The sequence below is a fragment of the Lycorma delicatula genome, chromosome 3, assembly GCF_047948215.1.
Source record: "Lycorma delicatula isolate Av1 chromosome 3, ASM4794821v1, whole genome shotgun sequence".
Lineage (NCBI taxonomy): Eukaryota > Metazoa > Arthropoda > Insecta > Hemiptera > Fulgoridae > Lycorma > Lycorma delicatula.
In genome coordinates this window covers 66,074,282-66,086,893 of record NC_134457.1, presented here as the reverse complement: position 1 = coordinate 66,086,893, position 12,612 = coordinate 66,074,282, and the positions used below count along the sequence as shown (strand labels likewise).

General features: G+C 25.7%; 1 protein-coding gene across 1 annotated transcript in view; it reads left to right on the top strand.

Moving 5' to 3' along the window:
• LOC142321660 (uncharacterized) overlaps window positions 1-12,612 on the top strand; it is a 147,485-nt gene that overhangs the window by 38,271 nt on the left and 96,602 nt on the right. The gene's annotated exons all lie outside the window — the stretch shown is intronic.

Sequence of the window (12,612 nt, the reverse complement as noted above, 5' to 3'; positions counted from 1 at the left end):
TTATTATTTACTAAGTGATAATTCAAATTTGCCAATACGGAAAAAATATCTATGTCAGTAATGAGCATTCAAAAGTTTAAAAGAAACCAACTTTATCATAATAAACGAAAATTAATTAAAAAAATAACCTGTATTGAAAATAGGCACATTTTGATAGATTCAGAGAAAAAATATTGCTACACGATAGTAATACTAGATGGCTCAGTTCCTTGATTTCTGGTACATAAAAATTAAAAATTAACTTAAACTCCAGGTTCATTCCTTAAAATCCGTTTGGTTCAACGTAGCTAAAATTACTATTGTTCAAAATCATCTGTTTTATCTAAAATGTAATGTATTCTATCAAACTGTTAAGTTAAGCAACAAACACACACCTTTTCGTATAACAATCGTAACATTATATTCGAGACTTATGTATTCCATACCGACGAATTTTACAAAATATGTGTACGTTTGAAACATAAATTAAACCTTAACTCCAATAATCAGACTTATCAGATCTACCAGCCTATCTTCTGGTAACTAAAACGGACATTTGGTAGAAATATGAATTGTCCTGTACAGTTAAAATATGGGTATATTTTTATAAAAAATTTTATCTTTAATCTTAATTGAAGTATTGTCGCTGGGAAATGGTCTCCAGAAAGCATTTTAAAGTAATTTTGAATTGGTAGGTATCAGATTAAGTTTTTTTCTTAAGTTGTCAAGAAAATCTAAGAGAAGTAAAAAAAAAAAAAGATTGATCCAGTTCACTTTTATTTAATTTATATTTCAAAAACACGACAGTTTGGTTATTTGTGGATATTAAAAGTTCCTTGAAGATAAAGATTAAATTTAGATCAAAATTTTTTTTTAAATAAAAAAGAAATGTTATAAATATTAATTTTATATGAAATATCATCTGTAAGAAAGATTTATAAATTATTTTTAATCTGAACTTTACTTCGCTGGTAATTAATTTTTTTTTACATTATACAAATACCTAGTAAATACGTATGGCTTACAAGATGTGTAACATTTAATTCCAAATTATTCAAATTAACCTAAAAAGTAAATTTAACTACAAATCCTAGTTATATATGAGAAAAAAAAACAAATTAATAATTAATAACATTTTTTTAAATACGTTTTTAAAATTATTTTTACTAATATTTTTAATTTACTTTATATTGTTATTTTTACTAATATGTTAATATAATAATAAAAAATACATTTTATTAATAAAATTCTCTTTTATTCTAAATAACATAATAAAAACAATAAATATTCATTAAAGTGAACTAACCAATAAAACTAATGACGAAAACTAATTTGCAATGGATTAAACTTGTTTATTCCATATTTAAATAGAATTTAAGACGAACTAAAAAAGGATAAAAGTAATTACAGAGAATATGATTTTTTTTTTTGTCTTCAGTCATTTGATTGGTTTGATGCAGCTCTCCAAAGAGCGAATATGAAAATTACTTGATTTTGTTAATAAATATTTTCAAAGATTTAATTGATTTTATTTTAATTACCAAAGAATAAAACTACATTTTTGTCATAAAATTTATATTTTTTTTATTATATTAAAATCAATGGAGAGAATTATCTGGCGAATGTGGAAGATAACTTCGAGAATTTACTTTTTAATCTTTTTCCTATTTAACTTCTCAATAATCACTTAACTGTAGGATAAATTATTTTTTATTTATTTCCGGTACAGACAACAAAAATATTAAATTACCTGTAACAAAATAACTCAAGTGATGTTATAATAAAAATCATACTCTTAGGCGTACAATATTTCTCAATTACTAATTTTAAATTAAATTATTCAATAAAAAAATATAATTTTAACCGTAAATGGATATTTAATGAACAATAACTGTAGGATTCAGTTTTTTATAAATTTTTAGGAAAGTGATTTAAAAGTATTTCTTTTTACTTTTATTATACATAATTAATCACTGTAAAAAGATTAAAAATAAATAAATCTAATAACGGACAAGAAAAACAATTTTAAAATTCTTTTAGTAGACCCACTTTCCAGAAAGAATATTTTATTCGGGTTAAAATATTAATTAATTTAGAAAAATGAACGCATATTTTAATCCTGCATGTCTTGTGATATTTCTACTCCAAGTAGTTTTTTACTCTTCTAACATGGTTCTGATGAATCTAGTTGGATAATTGATCGGGGTTACGGTTTTCTTTGTCATTAAAGCATAGGTTTATTCGATAAAATTTAAGTTTACATATGAAACAAGTAAATGTGAGAATATATTGTATTTCTTACATTAAGGGTGGATTTGTTAATTGTTTTAGTAACTTCTATTGAACTATCTTTACGAGGTCTGTAAATAAAGTAATGAGACCGGTTCAGAAAAACTTTTTATTTACAATCCAATTATTCATGGACTCTATCAACTTCGAAATAGTTCAGAAATAGTTTAGAAGCCACACAATGCTTCAAACGGTTTTCCCACTCTTCGTGGTAGTATTGGAACTCAGAAACCGAAATATCCTTCAGATGGTCGGTTACTTTTTTTTTATGTTTTCTACTGTTCCAAAATGGTATCCTTTAAGGCATTTTTTTAAAAATCGGGAACAGGAAAAAGTTGCAAGGACTCAATTCAGGTGAATAAGGTGGTTGAGAAAATACAGGAATGTTTTACTTTGCCAAAAACTAATTTATTTATAGTGCAGTGTGACAAGGTGCAATGTCATGATGCAGCATTCAATTGTCTTTGATAGCTGGTCTCATACGGGCAACTATTTTCCGCAATCTTTCAAGAATTTCTCGGTAAACATATTGATTTACAGTCTGTCCTGTAGGCAAAAATCCTTATGGACAATGCCATTACTATCGAAGAAACAAATTAGTATGATTTTGATTTTTAATTTGCTCAATTTTGCTTTTTTTGGACGTGGTGAGTTTGAAGTATTACCACTCCTTGCTCTGGTATTTTGTTTCCGGGTCGTACTAAAATATCAAGATTCATCACCAGTAATAATATTGTTTTAGAAAATCAGGGTCAGTAACACAAAACTTGATTGCAAAACGTTGATCGTAATTAGTATCACTCATTTTTGTAACGCACAACAAAAACTCGTTTCACGAAAAGTTTTTTTACGTCTCACGTGGCAACAATAGACTAAAAATATTAATACGTAATATAAATCAGCTGTTCATACAACCATATGTTTACTAATAATTTTAGTGTAACTTTACAGTATTGCCACTTAGGACACTAGATTTATAAATTTGGGACTTAGGTAAAATTAAAACTTTGAGGACTCAGAACCAAGAGAAATAGCCACTTACGTTTTCTAATTACAAAAGGATTTCAAGTCCGACGCTTAACGATGGTGTGCCCAAAATAATTTTCGCTATTAGTTTCAGATAAGTTTACACCATATAGATACACTAGTGGCAATTGAAATTCATATAAATAAATATTCATCTCGTAAATTGAGTTCAAATCTAATAAAATTGTATCTGTTTTACAGAAAACAGGCTTTCAGAAACAAATATAACGAAAAGGATTATATTTACATCGTATTTGGATATCCATCAGCAAGTCATTTGACCTAATATGCAAATAAGTTGAATAGACCCGATATCATGTTTAGCATTAGAAGATATTCAAGGAGAGTTTATTGTAAAATGCTGTAATTAAATCAAGGTCCTTACAAAACAAATAATATGATAGATAATAATAAATCTTAAAAGGAATTTTTATTTGCATACATTCTTATTAAGAGTTTTTCTCAATAAGTGATATATCATAAGTGGTACTTATTTTCATTGGTTTCAGAGTTATAGCCAAATGAAATTTTAATTAATGAAATATTTGGATCTTACAACGGGAAGGCCCATCGGTTCGTATAACTTCATCGATAAAACACCCTCATCTCCTTTTCTTTTAATTTAAATATGTTGATTTATTAATCATTATTAACCTCTGATTGTAAAAAAGTTTTACAATAAATAATAATAATAAAAAAATATGAAAAAAAACAAAAGTTATTAGTGAAATAAAATTTTTTGTACTTTTAAAAATGTGTATATGTAATTTAATAGGCGTACAAGGAAGTCATGTGATGTTCACATCAGATTTTTTGTTTTCGTTAATTGCAAAATATTTTTGATTTTTCAGTTAATTTGGTCCTAATGTTATTGTTATTTTTAATGTTTAGTTAAATTTTTATGATCAAAATACAAAAACGTGATTAATAAAGAGATGAAATCAACACAAATAATTTAAACCGATCGATAAAAAGCTACTTGTTTTTTTTCACTATCATATATATAATGTTTTTTTTTTCAATTGACAAAGGGAAAGTTCTTTTGAACTAGTCGATAATTTCTTGCCCATATACGTTATCTGGTTGACTAGAAATGTTAATAATAAACATTACGTCGAACTGGTCTAACAACATAGTATAACTTATTATGACGTAGTATAAAGGTATCCATAGGTGTGAACAGAATTAGGCGGTTGAAAATGACGTCAGCTTTTGTCACCTTTTTCGTCACTTAGAAAAAGAACAAAACGCCCACATTTAAACATATCTCATTTCAAATATATAGCGTGTCCCAAAAAGAATCATTCGATTTGCATTGTTTATATTTTGAAAAATACTGAATATAAAAACTTACAATTAATTTTTTATTAAAGGTTTATTAATGAAGTTTTTTTACATATTAAGTACAGTTTTTTTACATATTACATATTTTTTAATATAATATGTAATATTTTACATATTTTTTTTTACATATTGTGTCCAATATGGCACAATTGGCATACGTCCACACTGTAATTGAATTTTTTCCACACCTTAGCAAACGTTTCTCTATTCACTGCTGCCACGGCTGCTGTTGTGCGGTTCCGCAGTTCGACCACTGTAGCTGAAAGGGAAGACACACAGACGAAATCTTTTACAGAACCCCACAAGTAAAAATTGCACACAGTGAGTTCTGGCGATCTTGGAAGCTAGTGATGTAATCTGAATGAATCGTTAGGTCCTATTCGGCCGATCCATGGTTAAGGAATCCTATCATTCAAAAATTCTCAAACTACAGAGTCCAGTGAGATGGTGCTCCTTCCTTCTGGAAAATGAAACTCGAGAGTTCTCTCTTTCTACCAGTACTTTGCTCCATCGAAACGGATTAACAGCTGAATAGTTATAAAATTTTAAATTTGGAGGTTTCTTTAGGGCCACGCTGTACTTTAAAACAAGATGTGTAACGTAAAATAATATTAAAATATTTCGGTTTTTTTTTATTTATTATTTTTTTTATCTACTTTTCATACAATGCAGTTTTTCTTCTTTTACTGTAGTGTATTTAATACCTGATATTTTAGAGGAAAGCAAACTTGTGAGTGCTCTAGTATCCAGAACAACAGTCTAATTCTAAATAAAAGTTACCGCAATTATGTGCCGTTTACGATTAATTAGAGATTAAAATCTGCTTGTGAAAAAATGTATAGGATTTTTTTTTCGTAAATTTTAACATACTAGCTATTAATAGCATAAAACAAACTACAAGTAAGAAACTAGAAAATAAAAGTTTGTAAAGAATAGATTGCTATTTTTCGGTTAGGTTTTTCAACCCTTTGCCAACAAAGTTTTTGTTGCTTCGTATACAAGCCACAAAATTTAATAATCTAAATTTTTACAATTTTATATGATGAGTACTCCTTGTTACTAATAGAAAAAGAAATTATCATGATTTAATTTTCGATTGTTAATGCTGTAGAATATAAAATGGGTAGGCGTTTTTTACATATTTCTGATTTATCAAAAAAATTTTAAACTACAGAATATTATATAGTATTCAGATAAAGTTATTTACTGTTTGCTTTCTGATCAGTAGATCTATGTCTGAATAACTACCGGGTATGATTGGGCCTTTATTTTTCTTAAAGTACAAATTCAGAGATCTTTTTTCTATTTTCATCATTTTAAATAATATAAAACATTTTCTTATAATATTAACGAGTTTTATTTTTTACAAAAAAATTTTATTATTCAATATTTTTCTGCGTGCACAAAAAAATCTTTTGCTGTATTTAATTAAAATGTCAAATAAAAAGTTAATTGTTGAAAGCATATTTATTATTATTTCAGATGATCAGATACATGAGCTTCATTGTAAGGATTTTAAAAGTGCATTTTTAGTGTAACAAACACTAAAAATGATTTAAATTAATAATAATTAAAATTTAATAATAATAATATGGAAAAACTTATTAGAATTTTCCTACGTACAATCTACATGCGTAATACATCAGTTAAATATTTTTGATTATATTTCAAAACTTAAAACTTTAATTAATAGTATAACTTTAATTTATAGTATATTTCAGGTTTCTTTTATAAAATATCATTGTAAACAAAAATATTTTCTGAATTTTTATTAGGTTTTCATGTAATTAGTTAAGTAAAAATATTTCCACAAATTTCAAAATTTAATAAAATAATAAGGTAATCGAATAAATTCATTAAAAGTAATAAATAAATAAAATATTCTTAAATAAATTTAGCCTTTTCTTACAAAATTAAAAAAAGAAAAATTATTTACATTAAACAACATACAATTTTCCTAAAAATGTATATGTAATTAATTTAAGAGAAGTAAAAAAAAAATAAATTGTAGAAATAAAACTTATTTAATTGTGTAATAAAGATTAAGTAGTACTGAGCAATATATTTTTTCTAAATTAAAAAAAAATGTAGCCTAATACTTTTTTATAGTTTCTTTTTACTTCCTTGTACGAAGTAAAGGAAGTATTGTGATCGCAAAAAATTTCGGTTTTTAGATTTCAACGGAAATATCCATTTTGACCATCCCTGAATCCATTTTGATTACTTTCGGTGTGACGTACGTACGTATCTCGCATAACTCAAAAACGATTAGCCGTAGAATGTTGAAATTTTGGATTTAGGACTGTTGTAACATCTAGTTGTGCACCTTACTTTTTGATTGCAATCGACTAAACCCAAAGTGTTCAAAAAAGCACAAAATCCCAAACAAATTTGGATTTTGGAATTTTTCTTAAGTGCAGTAATAAGCCCTCATTGAGAGCTTTTCAACGATATATCATAAGTGGTACTTATTTTAATTAGTTCCAGTGTTGTAACCAAATAAAATGTTAATTAATGAAATGTTTGGATCTTACAAGGGGAGGCACATTGGTTTGAATCAGACTTCATCTCCTATTTTTATAACTTTTTTTTTGATTTTAATATATCGATTAATTAATAATTATTAACCTCTGATTGTAACAAAATTTCTACGATAAATAATAATTCAGTAAAAATAAAAAAAATATCAGAAGTTATTAATGATATAAAGTTTTATGTACTTTTCATTAAAAAAAAATTGTATATAATTTAATAGGCGTACAAGGAAGTCATGTGATGTACACATCAGATTTTTAAAGAAATAATTAGTTGCTAATTTTTTTTTAAGATACTAAAAAAATCATATTTTACATTACATCTTTTCGTCTAATAATAGTGTCTTTAATTAGATGTTCTACAACACTGAAGAAATCATAAACGTAGTTATTCATGAAACGTGTTCAGTTTTATGGAATTTATCTTTTAAATTCAAGTATTAGTTTTAATTTTATAATCGTAATACTTAAGAGAGATTCCACACTATGAATGTGATTGACCGGAAATATTGTGGACCTTAATTGATAAAAAAATTGTAAAATTTTCACCAATATGTAGTATATACATAACATGTAATTTTGTTATCAATATGGAAAGCTGATAAGTACTCAGTAGAAGTTATGCTTATCAATAAATATAATATTTTGAAAAAGTTTTTAAGATCTTCAGTTCATATAAGTTCCTGTTTTTTTTTTTCTTCTAATAATAGGTTTATTTCAAGCAGGCTGTTTAAGAAATACGTGAGAAATAATAACTATCATAAAAACTTCACAATACTGCCTAATTCCTTATTCGTAAAATTTAAAAATATACTGAACAAGAAGTTCTAATTTTTAAATAATGCTTTTTAATTATCAGTTAAATATTTTATTAAAATATAAGTACGTATTTGAAATAATTATATTCGACATCTGAGAATGAAAGCAGGATTGTATAAACAGAAGAAAAATACACGCTATTGTTTATTACGAAGGTAATATTGCATGGGATACAAAGAAATATACATAAGAAAGCGTACGAGCTGTAAAAATAGTAGGTGTGTAATGGAAGGAAACAAAAGAGAAAGTGGAATAATTTAAAATGATGTGCTGCACAAGATTCAAGATGTGTATTTCTTAGTTCAATTGGAATCAATTAATTATATCTTAATTTATCACATTATGTAATTTAGCTGGTTATTTTAGGAACCTTAATATTTTCCAATTCTTAATCATAAAATCTCTATCAAAAATTCAAATAAAATATATTTTATTAATAATTTACAAGTAATTAAAATTAACTAAAAGAATAAAACTAATAATATACAAACATTGTTAGAAAATTTAATTATTCAGTCATCGGAAAAAATTCTTAAAAAATAAAAAGGACATGAAAATATCCATTTATAGTAAGTTACATTTAAAACACATGGTCGTTAAAATATTTCTACTTCCAACCTAACGTAGGAATGGTTCTTCATATCGATATAATTATGAAAAAATAAAATAGCTGTTTTATTTTTTTTAATTAATCTTAAAAAAAAAGAATAAAATAGTTGCTTCGCAGTCAAACAAACATAGCTCAGTTCTAGATGTTTATGCATAATAAGGAAGATAGAATCGTTATGAAAGTTTCCAAGCGTTTATTACGTCATTACGAATATTTGTTAATTTAACGTGTAAAGTTTTATATTTTGAATATGGATGTATTTCACACCCCCACAGAGAACATAGCAATAAAAGAAAAATTGAGGATTCTCAAAAACTTTCTGATTATGACAATTCAAAAAAGAGTGATTTGTATTCGTAAAATTTATTTCGGAATAAAGAAACTAAGATAATATTTAAAATTTCTATGGACCCTCATCCATATCTAAATATTTTAGATATGAATACCTTATATGATGATATAACAGTCTGTATGTACGCCAAATGTCAAGATACTGGCTGAATATAGTAATAATAATATATAATACTGAATATTCATTCAATATTACATATATTTTTACAAAAATCTTACGGCTCTTTTATTCAAGTATGTAAATCACGTTTTTCTCTTGAATTAAAATTATATAATAAAACAAAATATGTAAATGTTGTCGTTTCTTTTATTCATGTATAAAAGAAACAGAAGAAGTATAGAAGAAACAAATAAAAAGGTTTTTATTAAGTTAGAAGCATTTAAAAAAAGATTTACGCGTTAAAGATTTCAATAATCCAAATATTTATATTTAAAAATTTTAATTCGAAATAAAAAATATTTAAGTTGTTAGTTACATAAAAAATATGATGTAAAGATATGATATTATAAAGCTTCGGAAAACCCCAAGAGTCAATCTTTACTGAATTATAGGATATCAGGAATATTAAGTACTGAATTTAAAAATTTGTAAAATGTCAAATTGCAATATATCCTATTCTAATCTTATTTATGAAAATCAGCGCAGCGAATTTGGACTACGGTTTCAGAATTTTACGTATATAAAATTCTGGCAAAGCATTAAAATTAATATTTTGAGTTAATTCTTTAAATTCTTCTACAATCGGTAATTATTTAAATAACACAACCAAGTAGCAAATTATATAATAACATTTTTTTAACTGTATTGATAATATTCCTCACAAACTATAACAAAAAACCTTGGAATTCCTGTTAACAACAGTTTTACAGACAAAAATTACTAATATGTTTGTGTCACACACTTAAATGAGGAATGTAGTAATAAAATAAATGATGTAAAAAATGTTTTACAATTCTTGGATAGATTTTAAGTTAAAAACATTTACAGACATTATCGGATTAATAAGTTACAAGAATTTGCCAACTTTAAATAAGTCACGAATTCTCTAAAAACTTTTAAACAGTAATTTAACTGAAACAAATACATTTAAATTGTTTTATATCTTCTTCTAAGCAATTTTCTTTTCCGATAGGTTCATTTTATTAGTTGAAAATATTTTTGTTATATAAAAATTTTAAAAACAAATAGCTAGAATTGCGTTTAAGAATTAATTGCCGTAAACCAAAGTCTAAATGTATATTTGTAAAAATGTTATGTTATATACAATTATCTAATACCAAAATACCAAAACAAATTCAAATTCCACAATACGAGTTTATAAAAAAAGGAAAAAATGTTATTTTAACGTACAAAAAAATAACGTTCCTGACGTAAATTCCAGTTTCTGAAATGTTGCATATATATATATTTTATTTTTTCTAGTAATTAATTAAATAGACCTGTAGACCTGTAACAGACCTGTAAAGGTGTCTGTAAGAGAAAGAAAGTGTATTTCTCTAACAATCTTTTATAAAATAAGAAATTTAATGCGACATGTCATAAAAATTAATATATTTAGGAAGAAACAATATCATAGTTTTTTTTGTTAATTCGAATCATATTTATAGTGTTTTAGACACATCTACGTAAATTTTCTTTTTTAATATCACGAATTTCTATGCTATACAGATTTTTTTTTAATGAAGATGTGGTGGATTATATGTAAAAAAATAATATATGATAAAATTATATGTAAAAAAATATCAAATCCTAGAATAGATCTCTTTACAGAACCGGAACCAGGCTGATCTAAATAGCAATCATATTACTGTTAACAGCTAGCTAACTAAAGACGATCCTGTTAAAAAAACTATAAAACCGAATTTTTTGAATTTCGTATGATCTTCAGATACATCCGCTATACAAGAGATGCCGTAGAAAAATGAAAATTATAAAGATAATTACATAAATCACTGCTTCATAACACTGCACTGTCAAAAAATATTTTTGTCTTACCTGCCACTATTGAAAGCTTTAATCTGGTTGGATAATTTACAATTGAGTTGAAAAATATTCCATCTCACCAACTCCTAAGGTGACCCACTTCATTCATATTCAAATTGTAATTTGCTGAACTACTGCATAAATAAAAAAATAATCAATAATAAAAATAAAAAAAATACAATAAAAATATTAGTTGTAGACGAAAGAATTTTGTCATGAACTAGGGAATATATACGGTGCAATCTTTTTTTTTTTAAATGAGAGTTACGTTCCACATTCTTGAAATGACAGTATACTTATCAATGTTACATAAGAGGTAAACCAGAATCAGGATGTGCTGTTAGATATGAATAAAAAATGATAAAATCATTACTTCGTTTTCGGTAAGGAATAAATGTAAATTCTTTTGATACGCTCCAAATCAGTCATATTAAAAAAAAAAACAAAGGAGAATAAATCACTAGATTTTGCATATTGCTGAACAATACTAAGCAGATTAAGTGCTTCAGTTACAGTATAATTTTCTGATTAGAAAACATCTCATGAATCTAGTAATGAAAAAAAATTCGATTGAAAATATCCTCCAGGATTTTCTAATATCTGTAGTAATATTTATCTTTCCCAAAATAAATCTCGGTAGACCAGCTTTAGATAACTACAGAAATGGGTTTATTTAATATAGATAATTATCTATTAAATAAACCAGTTTCTATACATTATTATGTAATTTTCTATTCTAACAGATTTAACGGATATAATATTGTAAAACTATATATCTGAATCTTCGTGTAAGAATTATGATTATTATAAATTTTAGTAAATTTTTAAAGCAAATCTCATGAATGGTTTTCAACAAACGTACAGTAATTTTTAACAAAAATAGTCTACTAACATCGCGTGTTCATGGATACAGGAAAACAAAAAAGTAAAGTTATTGAAACAATCAGGTTAATATGTTATAAAAAATATTATCAAGTCCGCTTCTCATATTTTATTTCAAGGAAATAATATCTATTTCATGTTGGATTAAAATAGTAAAAAAAAAAAAAACTTTAAATGAACTTACAAATTGGTATTATAATTTATTTTATACTGATTTTGAACAAAACCAAGTATAACGCGTTTGGAAGAAGAAAAGTAGAAAATAGAATAAAGGTTAAAATGTATAAATAATATCATGCAACAGTAAGTTTTTAAGTTGGTATAAAATAACCTACTTATAAGTGAGATAGTTAAAGTAATAACTGAATTTATTCTTATACTTTTAAAACTTTTATCTGATGCTATAATACAGAATTCTCAAAACTATTTAATTTATAAAAACTCAATGAATGAACTTAAAACTGACGTAATGGTAAAACTCATTAATAACTGAAAATATATATCTTATTTTTTTGTACTTTTTCTTTATTATGAGTAGACAAATATAAACCTACTACTTATATTTAAAGAACATTTCTCGTAACGAAATTTATGATTTTGTCTGAAAAGAAACTATTCTAATATAGTATAATATATATACACTAGCTAGTCAGAGCTTGCTTCTTTCTCTTTATCTAGCCAGGAGGCTCCACCACCTGGACCCCCATGCGTTGACCTGGCTCAGGTCAACGCAGGCAAGCCCCAGGGCCACGGAGCCGAGCCCCAGAGCTTCGGACGCCATTCCCGTTTAGCCA